Here is a 16,701-nt window from a genome sequence, read left to right as displayed (position 1 = left end):
ATATTCCTAGACCTCTCTGTGACACAAACTTGTGTCTACCCATAGCAACTTTCTTGTAGCTCCCTAAGGTTACAATATAGATATTCAATTGGGTTTTTTAAAGGTAGATAGAAAATTATCTGGTCAATAACAGAGTGGTGCAGACATTTCTGGTAGAGAACTATATGTGTAGATGTGGGGGTATGAATAAAATTGGCACAGGGGAGAGAGTAAGGAGAAGAGTGATACTCTAGGGGACATAGAGTATAGGGCACAAGATAGAGGTACAAAAGGCATACCTGAATAGATGGCTGGAATCAGATTTCTAATTGCCACCCAAGAGATTGGAAATAATTTTCAAGATATCACCAGAAAATGGCATTAGTAGATGCTTTCAACATGGCTTACTCATATTCTGTCATGAGAAATTTTTATATTTGAATTTTATGTTGTTTCCAATATCATAATGTAATATAAAGTCATTCTTTTTTTTAATATGAAGTCATTCTTATACATTAAAATTTTAAACAATTCATTAATGAGTCACAGTATTTCACTATCATCTATCTATCTATCTATCTATCTATCTATCTATCTATCCATATATACATGCCATACTTTAGAAATGCCATTATTGTGTATTAATTCACTCATTTGTCAATAATTTAAAAATATATATCTTTTTAAATATTTATTTGTTTGTTTTATGTATGTGAATACACTGTCTCTGTCTTCAGACACACCAGAAGAAGGCATTGGATCTCATTACAGATGATTGGGGACCACCATATGGTTGCTGAGAATTGAACTCAGGACCTCTAGAAGAGAAGTCAGTGCTCTTAACCACTGAGCCATCTCTCTAGCCCCATCAAAAATATATTATAGACAATGAAGACAGTCACTGTAGTATCACAAAATGACTATAGAGTTGGAAGAGTGTGTTCATTATTGAACTACATTTTATAAAGATTTGTGTAGAAATACTGGGAGAAATGATGGATATGTAATAAATCTGAATATGGAAAGACTGTCAGACAGTTCTGAGAGTGATTTAATAATATGATGGTCAAAATACAGAAAGCTTTGGTCAAAGATATGAGCAGTAGCAAATGAGAAAGGAGACACTTGTGACATACTTTTACACAGTAAAGCCCAACAACACTTGAATGGCCAATGGGATACACATTCTCTCCTGAGGAATGGAAATAGAAAAAGCTGTAAAGACTGATATGGAATATTAGCTCATTATTATTTTCTTTCTTGCTACCCGATGTAACCTGGAGACTGTCTGCCTCCTTTGATGCACCTTCTTGAGCTAGAGAGACTGGAAATTAACCACCATTACTGCCTTGCAGTTAAGTTTTGCTTTGTGCCCCAGGTGCCAACAGTGAGACACACTCTTGGAAGACTTGCATTTGGAAGTGAGTTCAGTAGAGAAAAGTCACAACAGGGAAGCATCCACTTCTGAGTAGACTTAGAAGCTCCAGCCTGACTCTGTGGTTGAAGACTTCTGGCCCAAGCCCACAACCCATGTATTCCTGCTGTGTGGCCATGAACCTTGAGCCTGAGGTTAGCCAGATTGTGTCCTTTCTTGCTGCTTGGGGCAGTGGAGATGGAGTAGTACTTCTTGGAAGATGAGTTTGGGTTGCCAGTCTAGAATCATCTTTGGAGCACCAGTTGGTCCTTGCATCTCTATCTCCTCCAGTAACTTTGTGGACACAAAGTTCCCTTTATTGACTATTTTCTAAGTAAGAATGATTTATTTTGTTCCCCTGATACCTGGCTGGTGTCACCATTCAAGGCCCATATTTCATTAAAGGCTGTCTGACACAACTCAATAAATACTTGAGCATAAGTGCTTGTGACTTCATGGGAATTCTTTGTGCTCCTTTAGCCTCCAAGCTTTGATAGATTTCCTCTTTCTCACACATCATAAACACAATGTTCTCTATGCAGCATCAATCATCAAATTTACTTGAAAAATAATTACTGCTTTTCTTCTCAACTCTGGTTCCCAAAACAAAGACCAAGATCATATAAGAGAAAACATCAAGTCAGGGAGGAGGGGAAGGATCTCATAACTATTGGCTAGAAAGTAGTACTCTTTATTGAGTTAACATTACATGTGGAAGGAAAGAGGCTTCTTGTGACATTAGATGAAGCTGTTGTGATGATGAGAAGAGACTGTGCATAATAGATTTGGCTTCTAAGCTTCTCTTCTAAGAGGGAAGAAGTTTCAGGGGGAAATGCTTTCTCTGCAATGGGGAGATTGTCCAAGGAGACAAATTCTCTAGGGCACAGTTCTATACCCTGGCTATTCTTTAGGGTTCACTGCTGGATCTAATGACCTGCCCTGTTTTCCTAACTGTGAGAGGGAAAGGTCATTATTTTTTAAGAATTCACTTATAAGTGTGCCTGTTAAGTTTTATGAACATTGTTGGGACACATGTTGACCCACGCAGACCATCAGACCATTGCCTTACCTTACTTTTTGTTTATGATTTTCACATGTCTGCAGTATTTATCATTAGTTTGCTCTTTCCTTCCTAGCCTTTACTTAACTACTTCTCTTATTGTTTCTTTGATCAATTTTGTCAGAAAAGCTTTCATTAAGTTTTGGGTTTGTCCTATAATTTAGCTGTACTACACAGATTTTGACATACCACTACTTTGGCACCAGTTCTAAACACTTTCTAATTATTAGTATGATTAAGCTCCAACCCATAAATTATTTTTTGAAATGTTATGCATATGTATGCATATGCTTATTTGAAGTATATTTATATGATGTCTTAGGTAATTTTTCTATTACTATTATTATTATTGCTTTAACCATTTCCATATTTTCTCCATACTCCAGACCTTAGACGTCAGTATCTTACACTCTGATTTTATAAGTTCAACTTTTGAGATGTATGTCAGTAAGATATCTCACATTTTATTATATCCAATAATTGAAATTTTTCTCTTGACAACACACAGCAAGGGTTTATGTAAAGAGCATCACAAAGTGTAGGAAAAAATATGACTGGGGAACCCAGGGTTCCTCCCGCCATGCTGTGGGTAGTCGGCTGGGAACGCTCTGGGTTCCTCCAGCTGGAAGTTGGGCCCGGCTGCTCATTAACTAAAGGCCTCTCCATGGTTCCTCACGGTGGTGTGGCCCCAACACACGAGGAAGTCCTTTGGGTTTCCAAAACCGGTTTATTGACATGACAGATGGGTGGATCTGGATGCATACCCCATAAAACCCAGGGTAGACCTGAGTTAAATAGGGAGGGGAAGGGGGGAGGGGCTGGGGAGGAATGTTTAATTGGCTCTACCCTCTGGCCTTCAGGTACCTTATTAGCATGTAAATCTCTCTAGGGCCTGTTCATCACGCCCTCCTGTGTATGTGACTGAAAGGGTGAAGGTGGAATGGAGATTAGACCTCCTGTTAGGCCCGATAACAAAGTCAATAAGAAAATGCTTCAATAAATAAACAAACAAATAATTTACAAAAAGACGTGTGGATGGCTAATGAGGACAGGAAAGCATTGTGTACTTCCTTAGTCATGAGGGAAATTTGACTTCATACACAAAGTGATGACCAGCTGTTTAGGGAGTCTGGATATGATAGACCTGGATGTCTATCATATCATTGATAGGAGTGTAAACATGCAATAATCTTGAGAAATGAATATTCTGGCAATTTTTTACAGTTAAAAATATGAATTTACCCAGTGGGGAAGGAAAGGACTGCCCACAAAAAGGTAAGTGTGCAAATATTCACTGTTACTCAATCTACATGTTAACCAGCAAATGGATGCATGAGCAATATCTGATGACTTCATGATTGGGAACAGTAAAAGTTGATATTTGCTGATATATGTACCAGTGTGGATTAATTTTGAAAGGTTGTTTGCTGAGCAAAAGAAGCTGTACAAAGGAACACTTGCTTTAGGATTCTGTGTAAACAACATTCACAGACAGTGTTCAGTCCTAAAAATGGGGGTGTGAGAGCAGGGTCTGATGACTGACTAACTTTGGTAGGTGCACTGAGACTAGTGTGAGGCTAGGGAAGGACTTGAAGAGCTTCTGTAAAGCACTAACTCTAGTTCCTGGTGAGTGACACCTTAACATTTGAATCTCACATGCCTCATGTGTCTGCTGAACCCATTCCGATGCTAATCTGGAAGACAGAAGGAAATAGGAAGTGTGATAGTCTAACACTGCCCATGTCACAGAATCAAATACTAGACTAGAAAAACTCCAGTGAGGGATGTGGTTTTGATACTTGTTTCCAAGGAAAATAGTTTAGAGTGGCATAGCACATGAGAATATGGGGCCAAGACTCCTCCAGAGACCTGGAAAAAGAGGAAAAGGAATGAATAAGATTCCTCCTTGGTCACTTTTTATTCATTTGAACTCCAGCCCTGAGGCTGGAGCTACCCACACTCTGTGTGAGTGTTTCACCTGGGATAGTTCTTGCTGGTCACTAGAAAAACCCTCACAGGCATACATACAAGTGAGACTCATCATTATACTAGCTTTATTTTTAATCCAACCAAGTTGACAATAAAAATAAACCATTATGGGGTTTTTATTACAATGGGTTCAAGATGACCTTCTGGAGAGATGGAAGCATTTTGTATCATTGTTGTGGTACAGGTACAAACATGTAAATGTGTAGTAAAGTTCATTAAGTGTTTTCCTCAACAGTTTTCATTTTGTCATATGTAAATTCAAAGGATTGATTAAAAATAAGATAATTCTGCAAAAATAGAGTAAAAGAGCTCATTTGTTATTAATATTATTTATGAAGTTATAATAGGTAACTGGTCAATGGGATAGATCAGTTAGCAGAGACGAATGTAAATGTGTGGAAACCTGATGTTTGACAGAAGTGATGACACTTAGAATATTGGTTATCTGATTCAAAAATCAAAAGAAGACTCTAGCTTATGCCAGACACAAATGCAAACAACAGATTTTTGTAGAAGCCAAAAAATAAACAAATGAAAATTCATGCTTTAAATTCTAGAGAAGAGCAGGAAATATATTTAAGACTGAAGTAAGACTTGCTTTCTTTATAAAGGTATCAAAAGCATTAAGCCATAAAGAAAATGATCACACATTTATCTAAATTTAAATGCTTAAATGGCAAAACTGGTACTTTATTAGAGATAACCCTGCCCAGTCAAATTTAGAATTGAGTTCAGAAACACTGAAAGTATTCAAACAGTCAAAGTTAGGAGAAGCCCTGGCCATATTATAATATTCAGACCTTCAAGATTACTTTCATGGCCGGGCAGTGGTGGCACATGCCTTTAGTCCCAGCACTTGGGAGGCAGAGGCAGGTGGATTTCTGAGTTCGAGGCCAACCTGGTCTACAGAGTGAGTTCCAGGACAGCCAGAGCTACACAGAGAAACCCTGTCTCGAAAAACAAAAAACAAAAAACAAAACAAAACAAAAAAACAAGATTACTTTCATTTGGCTAATTTCTACATATTTAATACTTATTATGTTTCCTCATACCTGAGTATTTATCTCAGCCTAAGCCCCCATCCCACAGTCCTCCAAAACAAGCCCCTTTACTCAATTCTACTGTATTTTTCTGTGATGTTAGACACATGAAAAATACTGGTGATGTGGGGTTTTGTTCCTGCATGTAAGTGAACATGATGAGAGAGCATAGTGTTCCTCTTGGGGTTGAGGACTCCATATTTGAGGTAAAGAAACTTGATTTGGTGTTGCTACGGGAGGAGCAGCAAAGGAAAGAGGGAGGAACCTAAGCAAGATGTGTGGAGGCAAAGTAAGATAACGGGAACATGGTTCTCGTCTGATCGTGTTCATGACTACGTTATACACCTAGACAGTATCAGTGTCAGTTGCTACAGAATTTTAGCTGGGCTGAGCTGGTTCACTTGTGAAATTGTGCTAGTTATCTTTAAGCTTATCAATTGTTTGTCCAATCAGACACTTGACCAGTATTTAGTTCAGGCTGTAGAGACGATGATGTATTTGGATTGTTGCCGTTGTTCATCAACAGAATCAAAACATAATCATTTTAAAGTACCTTGGGAGTGTGTAGAGTATAACTATAATAGCTTTATAATTCTGATAGTTTTTTAAAAAAATATAAAAGATGGATCTTCCATGTTACAATCACAAAATTAAAACCAGTATTTAAAAGTGGAGAAGTATTAAAATAGTATGGACAAATATGGGGGGAAAAAAAGGTTTCAATGGCCATTTAGTAAAGTACCCTATAAACAATGGGCAAAATCAAACTATGGAATGGAGGCAGTTATTTGTGATGTCTAATAGCCAACTGAGATTTAAGATGCAGAGTGTATAAAGAATTCTTATGAACGAGGCCAGTGAGTTGGCTCGACTGATGAAGGAAGGTACTGCTGCTAAACATCCCCATGACCCAAATGGTAGAAGGACAGAACCAATTGACCCTTGAAGTAGTTTATTGAGCTACACACACACACACACAGAGAGAGAGAGAGAGAGAGAGAGAGAGAGACACTAAATAAATATTAATTATTCCAGGAAAATAACAATAGACAAAACGGAGAGAAGAATATAAAAACAGACTATTTGGCAATACTCAGCAAATTTAAGACGCAACCTCAGAATGAAAAGCACTAATGTTCAGGCATAATTTTTTGCAACCTACTTTTAATAAGTGTTCAACTTTTCCTCTAGCCCACCACCCAGCAGAGGTAGTGGAAGAGAAAAGTTATTAGGATAAGGGGGAAGTGGATCTCTTCAACAATAGTTCTTTAGGGGCGAGCTCGATCTTCTTTGGCAGCAGTTCAGTCCTGTCGTAAACACCAAATACTACTCAGTGGCTTCAGACCAGTCTTCTAGGCAGGCAGATATCACACAGAAACTGGCAGCTATAGTCCAGTTCTTTTGGCAGGCAGACACTGGGTAGAAACCCCAACCAGCCTGAGGCAAGGCCACCAAAGCATCAAGCTGCTGCAGGAGCCTCCATGAGCAGTTCTTGGGTGAGTTTCTCTCAATGGCAGCATTACCACAAGTTGAGTTCAACAGCACTATGTAAGGTGAACCAATATATACATGTCATTAGCTAAGAATACCAAGGTGGAGCAAAACAAACTAACGCTCAGTGTTCAGCTCCTACGATCTGTGAGGTCATATTTATACTCCTTTATCACATGTCACGTGTTTGCTATATCAAAACATCCTTTCACCTGTGTTTGTTTCAGCAAAAGCATTCTTTCATGTGTCTACTTTAGCAAGACATCCTTTCACCTGTGTGCCCCAGCAAAACATCATTTCACATAATTAACTTTCCAGAGAAACTAGAAGTTTCCTCTTCACCAGTGAGGTGCTTGTATTTGTCAAAAACCCAATGAGGTGCTCATATTTGTTAATGGGAAGGCTTCAAATAACCCAGTTTACATGCTAACACGGGCTTCTTGAGAAGTGTATTTACTGCTCAGTCCTGACAGGAATGACCACTTTCTTTATAATTGTGAATAAGTTTAATTGTTTTTATTAAAATCATGAATGTGTGTCTTGGTCCCAGCAACTTAATTCTTAGTTGTTTCCTAGAAAAATCAATCTCGAGAAATTTTACATGAATGTTAATAACACTATCATCTGATACCTAAAATTATTAGAAATGTTTTATCGAAAATAGGTATGAAGGAACAGATTTGGATACATAAACACCTGGTAGCATGAAAATATTCTAATGAAAGTGGCAAATTGTAAATTGGGATACGTATGACATTTCTACACCTTAGAAGGAGAAAGTATGTAGTATTAGAGAGTTCTGAGAATGAGAACAAAAATACACATGTGCATATTTTGGAAGGTTAAAGAAAAAAATAAATCATATTTTCATTTTCCATTTCAGTTACCTTATAGTCAACTATAAATATTCAATTGAAAAATATTCAATTAAAAATTCCAGAAAACATCATTTTAAATTGCAGGTGAATGCCCATGTCCCACTCTAAGTCATGTACCAACTCTGCCCATCTGTGCTGCTAATTATCTGGCAACCATTTCAGTTACTAGATCGACTACCATGCTATCTCCTATGCTGGGCTCAAGTAACCCTCCTGGGTCAGCCTGATGCTGCACTCCAATACCTACATCACTCAGCTAACATTGTCCATCATATAAGCAGTATATCATCTCCCATTATCATTGAAGATTGAATATAGCACAAAAGATATTTAATAAAGAGAAAGCTTGAGCTACAGAGAAAGTTCAGTGATTAAGAACATCTGCTGCTTTTTCAGAAGACAAGAGTTTTATTCCTGCACCAACATGGTAGCTCACAACCATTTGTAACTCCAGTTTCAGGAGATATGATGCTCTTTTCTGGTCTCTGTTCCAAGTACACACACACAACATATACATACATACATGACAAGATACTAAGACACAGAAAGTAAAAAATATTTTTAAAGAAAAAGAAAGTCTGTATTTACATAATTGTATTAAAGTGTATTATTGTAATTATCCAATTTTATTATCAAGTATTGTTGCTAATCTTTTCTGTGCCTAATTTATGAGTTAAACCTTGTCGTATGAATCTCTATATAGGAAAAAATGTAACACATACAGGGTTCATCATTGCAATGACTTCAGGTATCTGGTATTAATCTTGGAATTTATCCCCTGTGCATAAGAGGTAATACTAAACTTTTGAGATTCATCTGTGGAGGAAAGAAACTGTACTTGAAAAGGTTTTTAGAAGGGAAAGTATAGAACTGAAAGGGCAGGCAAGACTGTATGCCAAAGGTAACCACTCTGAATTCTTAATGATGGGGATATGAGTTCTTTGTTTATCCAAATAGGTAGTCCCAGGTTGACCTTAACTCTGATTTGCCTGCCTCCACCTGCTGTTTATCAGGAAATGCACAGCTATGAACAGCATACCAAGCTATGAGGAATGTTTTTAAAATAATTTTATTTCTCATATTTTTGTGATTAAAATTACTTTAAGATGTTAAAAGTCCTGAGCTGATAACACATCGTGCTATTAGCTCTGCCACAACTGAACAAGCAACCTCTGCTCTCTCCATATTTCCTCATTAATGCAAACTCAAATGTGTTTTGCATGGTGGAATGAGTTTTAAATTTTCCCCTAAAGTTGAGATTTCTCTGCTAGTAATGGTCTGGGTTAAGTCCTTCGTGTCATTCCCTTAGCTAATACAGGAGACCTTCTGGTCGTCAGGGTTAAGGTTGGCAGCCAGTGCAAAGCTGGTAGGTTCCTCTTATTTGGCCTTACAGTTCTACATTTTGTCTGATAGATGTTCCAACTCCCTCAATGCCATTTTTCAACAAATCTTTCCATGAGCATCTAACATCCAAGGGAAGGGTTACACGTAGAACCAGAAATGTCCAACGTGAATTAAAATATCAGGTTGTTGACAGAAGAGTAAAAAATAGCCCCTGCTAATAACATGATTCAAGATTTGATTTATGTGGCCCTAAAAGGACAGCCATAAAATTGTGTAAGTGGAGGTGTAACGCCAAGTGATTTACAAAGGCCCTGAGAGTGTGGGCAACAGAAAGCAGTGAAAGTGAGAGCCATAAATCCAGCTCAGGAATCAGTGTTTGATCCCTTCACCCTCCAAGACCCAAGCACGTGGGGCCCTTCACTTGGGGCACCTTTTATTCAACATTCAATGTGACAGATATTACCCTAGTCTCCAGGTTATGATTGGCTGGGTATGGAGTCCAAGTGTGCTTCTTGGAATGCCTAGAGACATAGAGAGTTAAAGGAATAGAGACCTAGGAGGGGGGAAGGAGGGAGGGAGAGAGAGAACACAAGCTGTTGACAAATTTACCATATAACAAACCATGCATCTTCCGTAATAGATGGGAACACTAAATTAACTTGATTTCTACAAATGAAAATTCCAGAAATAAGTGATTTCTGTTCCTTAATATCTCAAAAGGTTCACCAAGAAGAGGAAAACACCTCATCCCCAAATGGTAGTGACAGCAGTGAATTTAAGCTAGTCCACCCCTCAATATGTACTAAGAATGTTCTTTGTGCCCAACACCATTCTTTACTATTCTAGGAGATACACATCCTGTGGTGATGCTGGCATCAGACAAAACACGCAAAGCCATAGAATGTCACACTTTGGTGGATGCAGAACTACAACATACTGAATAAAGGAAGACACTTCTCCTTATAGCAGAAGTCTTCTGATTACACAGAATAACGTGCTAGAATGTGATCAAAGGGCAGGGGAAATTACTTAGGAAGGTGATTAGAGAAAGGAGCCTGTGCTCAAATTTGAATAATGAGGCTCATACCATGCAACATTGTGGAGAAGAAAGTTCCAGAGAAAAGCAATAAGCAGAATTGTGCTGCAACAAGCCTGGAAACACTAAGAAACACAAAGATCTACTGAGGATTTAATGAATTACTGGAGATGAGAAAGTGACATGCAGACTCAGGCAGGATAAGAACAGGAGCCCTATAATCTTTGGGAAATAATTTGGGTCACCCCAGGAGAAAAAAGGTTCACACGGGCAGAGTAGATCCTTGCATCTTATCACCTTACATCTGATTTCATATGAATGAAACAGCCCTGGAAGCTCCTGTATACACTGCCAGCATCCTAATCACACAGCTATGGAGTATGTGCACCCTCAAAGATCAACAAGCAAAGTCACAGTAGTTGAGGAAGTCCAGTGTTATGCCAAAGACAGACAAAGTAATGCAACCAAAGATTTAACAAAACTCTCACATACATAGCCATTTGACTTGTAAGAAAGTCTGAACTGTAGTTCATTATGAAAAAGAGACTCCCAGAAGATTAAGAATAATTGAAAAAAATGAAAAGCAATATTCTAGAAGAAAATATAGAATATCTTCATGACTTTGAGGTACAAAATTACTTTTTTATTTTAATTTTTTGGTAAACTACATAAAAAACAAACCAAGAAGATTAGCCCATTATAGTATTCTAAATATAAAAAATTCTTCAAAGATATAGAGTGTGCAAGGTTTCACCATAACCAATGTCATAGTCATGACCTTAGCAACAGGCCATTTAACATACCTTCAGTAACAGACATTTTGACTGACTATAGCTGACCAGTCTTCCTGACTGGATCTGGACCAAGGGGCTTCCTAAGATTCAGGACTTTCAGGGCTAAATTTGGAAAAGCCCCAAGTAAAGTGGAAATTTGGATGCTGTGTTCTCTGTGACTGATGATTTATGAGTCCATATATTCAGATGGTTGCTAGACATTCCCAACTCAATGTCTTTTGGGTATTTGAATTCAGTGTGTCCAACCCTGAATTTATAGTCGCTCTCATATACCTTCTCTTCCAACTCCCTGTTCAACCAAATGGCTTCCTAGCAACTTTGCTGATAAATACAAACACCTTTCCTCACAATGAAGTCAACCTCATTGATCCTATGATGGGCATTTTGAATTAAATTACAACAAACAGAAAAATAAATCTTCCCTTGGGAAGTTGACATTCTAGTTAAGAAAATAGATAACCATCAAATATATACTAAACAATCCAATGTGACAGTGCTGCACCAAAAGATATAGCAGGAGACAGGAAAACTGAGAATAGAATAGGATTATTTTAAGGCAGTAAGTGTGGATGTCTCAAGAAGATATTTAAGTAGAGTTTGGAGTGATCTGAGGGAATGAGCTGTGCAAGGATTTAAGAGGCGAAGGTTCCAGGAAAATGAAACAGCAAGTAAAAAGGATGCCACATAGCTGGGGAATGAAAAGGAAGTTAGGGTTTTTTGACTTCAAAGGCAGGCCAAAAACAAAAAAGATTGTGTCAGAAATAACACATCAAGGTCAAATTTGCCCTTGTTAGAACTGTGGCTTGCATTCAGTCTCAGTGCATAGGAAACAGAGTTTTGGAACGATTTCATAGTCTTTACTTTATAAGGATGGCACTGTGAAGGACAGTGATCCACAGATGAATGTGGGGCTGTAGCTTGCACATGGGCATGGGTCCTGTTGGGCTGAGTTATGGGTCTTGCATGTCTGCTGCCCTAGGCAGCTGGAGCTGCAGCTCAGGGGGCAGAAGCACAGAATTCTACTGAATTCACTCCATGCCACAGGGCTATGGGAAGCCACAGAGCTCCACTCTGGGTGTCCTGCAGGGGCAGAGCTCTTGGTTTGGGGACCCCCAGGCAAGAAGATGAGTGGGAATCAGCTGGTCTCAAGCCCTTGGGCTCCCGGGAGTCAGCTGGTCTCAAGCCCTTGGGCTCCCAGGAGCCACTGAGAAGCTGCAGAAGAACCTAAATGTGGCAAGGGGGAGAAGATGAACTCCGGTGGTGTTCCACGGGGAAATGAGACTCTTGGTCATGGCTACTTCATTGGCTGGGTCACAGCTGGCTCTGCTAGCTTGCTTGAGTTGGTGGGCTCCATGGCTGGTCCTTGGCAGGAGATTAGGCAGTGGTTTGTTAGTTGAAGGCCCCCTTTATGGTTCAAGAGGAAGTCCATGATCTTAAAATGTTTATTGTCATGGCAGAAAGTGGATGAAGCTCTACCATCATGTTCTCAGGGCAGACCTGAGGTTAAATACCTTTTGCAAGTAAAAGGAGGGTCTGGAAAGGAATGCTTAATTGGCTACACCCTCTGGCTTTTGGGTAACTCATGAATATGGAGATGTCTTGAGGCTCTGTGGCCTTTAGTCATACCCTCTACCTGAGCTATGTGACTGAAAGCCACAAACTTTTCTTTGGCTGAAGCTAAGTGAAAGACACCAGGGCCCAGGAGCAAGGCCGAACACCTACTGTCCCTTTAGGGGCTCCGGAGTTTGAGGCCTGCACTTGACCAGATACCCAGCTGCCTCTCACAGCCCACCACACCACAGATGAGCACTCATCTCAAAGGTACCACAATATCCCAGGGAAGTTGATGATGACTTGCAATGTGGAAGAAAGGAGCAAACGGTGAGAAACTATTGGGTTCTGTAGAATTTCCATGTAGAGTTGACATAATTAGTTAATGGATTTTGTGTTCATTGAATGAAAGGAGGGGAGAAGAAGAAGAAGAAGGAGAGGGAGGGGGAGGGGGAGGGGGAGGGGGGAGGGGGAGTGACTTTAACATTATCTTCATCATATCCACAGATTCTGCAGTCACCAGTCTAGGCCAGGGCACTTCCATCTTGTCAGGGGCGGCCCTGCTTATACACTGTGAAGGCCTAAAATCAGCCATAGGCGTAAAAACAGCAATAGGCCTGACATACATGCCTGCTAACACAAAGTCTTGGGTCTCTGTGGACTGAAACAGATGTCTATAAGCTATTGTAAACAAGCAGCTTTGGTGGAAATTTACCAGCCTGAGTTGTCAAAGACCTTGTAAATAGGTAACCTTGGTGGATAGTACCAACTTAGATAAGGACAAGTGAATCATAGTCAGAGTCATAGTGACATGTCCCCTGAATCTTCACCCAGCTGACACTCTGTTCTGGAAGATATCTGTACTCCCCCTGAACACCTATGCTCCTGCGTCATCTCCTTCCCCACATCCTGCCTTTTTGTGTATATAACCCCTGTGCTGAAAAGTAAAAATTATGATTTGATCAGACTATAGACAAATAGTCATTCTTTGCACCCATCTGTTTCCCCCACTTTCTCTTACGTGATTTCACTGGACTCTGTTTAATGCCCTGCTGGATAGGACATCTGTCCCTGGATTCTTTTCAACAACAAACAGTGTTCTGGTTGGAACCTCTCTATCCCCTTCACCCTTTCTGAACCCTATAATACACCATCAGTGTGATTTTAAATAGAAAAGTCAAGATGACAACAATACATCCCTGAGACCATTTCCCTTAGTGATTAGGATAGAAATCCATGATTCTCCTTTGACATGGCAATTGCCAGAAATTAGTTATGGGATTGGCTGTTAATCTCCAGTTTCTTTTTCAGAGTATAAACTGATAGAAGATCAACTGTGCACATTTTGCATACTGCTCTATTCCTTCTATGTAGGAGAGTACTTTTGTGAAAGTATGGAATGTATTTATTTACTATTTATATAAATGATCAAATATTTGAAAACTGTGTGTCACATATGAAGTCAGCAGACCAATAATCTCTTATGCAAAGTCTCACCAAGTGTTTGACTCACACATTTTTCCTGAAAAATGACTTCAAAATCTACTTCAGCCAGCTGAAAAAGAAATGAATCAAAATTTAAAACTCATAAATAGTAAAGTCATGGTGTGGAAGAACTGGTAATGAGCAACTGAAAGCATTTAAGGACATAATTTATTCTAAGTAACTGTGGCAAATATGGTTCCAGAACAGAGTGAGAGCATCATAAATAATTCTTGAAAGAGAAGGTTCTTAATTTATAAAATTAACAATAATTAACTGGGTAAAATTATCATATTATACCAATTAAAATGAGTGGCACCAGGTGAAATAAGGATAAAAACCTGCAGTGTCCATCTTCATCGGGGGTGGGAAATAATTAAAGATTCTTCATAGTATATTTCTAAGGATACATTTTAAAACAAACAAACAAAAGCTTAGCAGTCAAGAGCACTTTCTTCTCTCCCAGGGCACTGGGATGTGAGTATAAGCATTTATATTGGGTGGCTCAGAACCATTTGTTACTCCTGCTCCAGGGCAACACCCTCTGCATTCACAGATACCTGTATACACACGCACATACTCATACCCACAGAGATACATATAAATGAACAATAAATAGCCCTTTAAAAGGCTCATTATTTTTATGTGTGTGAGTGTTTCCCTTTGTGTATGTATGTGTTTGTCTCTCTCTGTGTGTAAGTGCACCTCAGGTATTTCTAGTGCTCAAAGAGGCCGTAAGAGAAAAGTGGAGTTAGGGGTACTTGTGACCTGTCATCTGGTTCTGGGAACCAAACCTGGGTCCTCTGTGAGAGCAGCAAGTACTCATAACTGCTGAACCATCTCTCCAGCCCCAATAATTTCTTTAAAAATTAAACAAATACAATGAAAGCATATAATTCTTCTGGTTATGATAGCAGAGTCTCTGCTATAACTCTGCTAGGAAGAATATCTATGAAGATGGTTAGATATGCACACACACAAGAAATGTAACTTATTGAGAGCAGGAGAAAAGAGCCAAAGCAGCCAGGACCTTGGTGTATATGGCCTCTAAGAGGAGAAAAACACATTAAAGCCGTTTAATCACTGTTTCTTTTTCTCTGGGGGGAGGCATTTCTCAGCTCAGAATATAGAACATAGCCAGTGAGCAGAAAATGAAAGTATAATGTTTATGGCAGTTTCATTTTCCTAGAAGACAAAATATTAGAATGGCAACCTCTCAGGATAATCAAGATGAAGTGGCCAGGGTACCAAGAGTAAAAGGAACTCAGGGCCTCTAGCCTGACTTTTGCTTTAAAGTATTTAATGGGTCTGGTCTGGATATGCTCTGAAAAGGCTACAAAGTAAAGAAATAAGAACAAAGTGAATGATAAGAAATGGAAATTCCAAGGAGAGTTCCAGAAACCTCAAACATAGCAGGGACATCTGTAGAAGTACTCATGGATAACAGCCCATAAATAAAGCAACCTTGTTAGACCCGAAACTCATCCCCAGTTAAATGAGTCCAGGCTTTGGAGTAAAATTGTAACTTACAAGTTGCCTTCATGTGGCCTGCTAAAGGGAGAGACAGAATAAAAAAGAAAAAGAAGGAGAAAAAGAAGAGGAGGAGGAGGAGAGGAGAGGAGAGGAGAGGAGAGGAGAGGAGAGGAGAGGAGAGGAGAGGAGAGGAGAGAAGAGAAGAGAAGAGAAGAGAAGAGAAGAGAAGAGAAGAGAAGAGAAGAGAAGAGAAGAATCAAAGCAAACTAAGAGCTCCAGAAATCCACAAAGGAAGGAAGAAGATAACAAGAACATGGGGAGAAAAGGATCAGTGGTGCCCTGATTAGGAAGTAAGCTGAACACAGCTTCAGAGTGTTGGTGGAGAGGAGGATTTCTTTTCTTTTCTCTGAGTAATTTTGTGAACTGAGAATTCACAATTAGGCCACTCAATTTAAAAGAAAAACCTCAAATAAAAAGGCAGAAGAAATAACAAACCAAGTGATTGCACACTCAAGGATAAAACCACAAGAAACATGAAGGAGCAAGGTGGTGCTGCTCTCCAAAGAGGTGCAATTACCCAACTGCTCAACACAAAGACACTGAAATAAGCAGAAGGCCAGTGGAAGATGTCAGAAGTCCATGTGTGAGAAAGACTTGGGGGTTGAAAGAGAATATAAATGAGCAGATACACACATTTTGGGAGAAGAAAGTTAGCAAAATAAATGAGAGAGTCAGCAACATGAAAGAAAAACAAAACCAGGAAATGGGGTTTTTAAAGAAATACAATTGATGGAAATGAAAAACTTTATGAATCAAACAAAAAGCCCAGTGGAAAGCAGATTCATCCATGTGCTCTACCCTTCTCCCAATATCATGAAGAACAAGGTTGATGGAATACTATATGTAAAGGTCAATAATAAAAAATAAATAAACTACTTAAGTCTGGGATATGATTAGGAGAGCAAATCTAAGAGCTCATTGAAGAGATGAGTCTGGTAAAACACAAGGGGGTACGGAATTTATTCAATCACATTCAAGCAAAATATTTCCCAAGTATAGAGAAAGAAACAGGTAACCAAAGACACAACACATTCAGAACCTATGCCCCCATGACACAGTAAAGTCGGGATGTCAAAAAATTACAAAGGAAGTATTAAAAAGCTTTATGTG

The sequence above is a fragment of the Arvicanthis niloticus genome, chromosome 1, assembly GCF_011762505.2.
Source record: "Arvicanthis niloticus isolate mArvNil1 chromosome 1, mArvNil1.pat.X, whole genome shotgun sequence".
Classification (NCBI taxonomy): Eukaryota; Metazoa; Chordata; class Mammalia; order Rodentia; family Muridae; genus Arvicanthis; species Arvicanthis niloticus.
Note: the sequence above shows the minus strand (reverse complement) of the source record.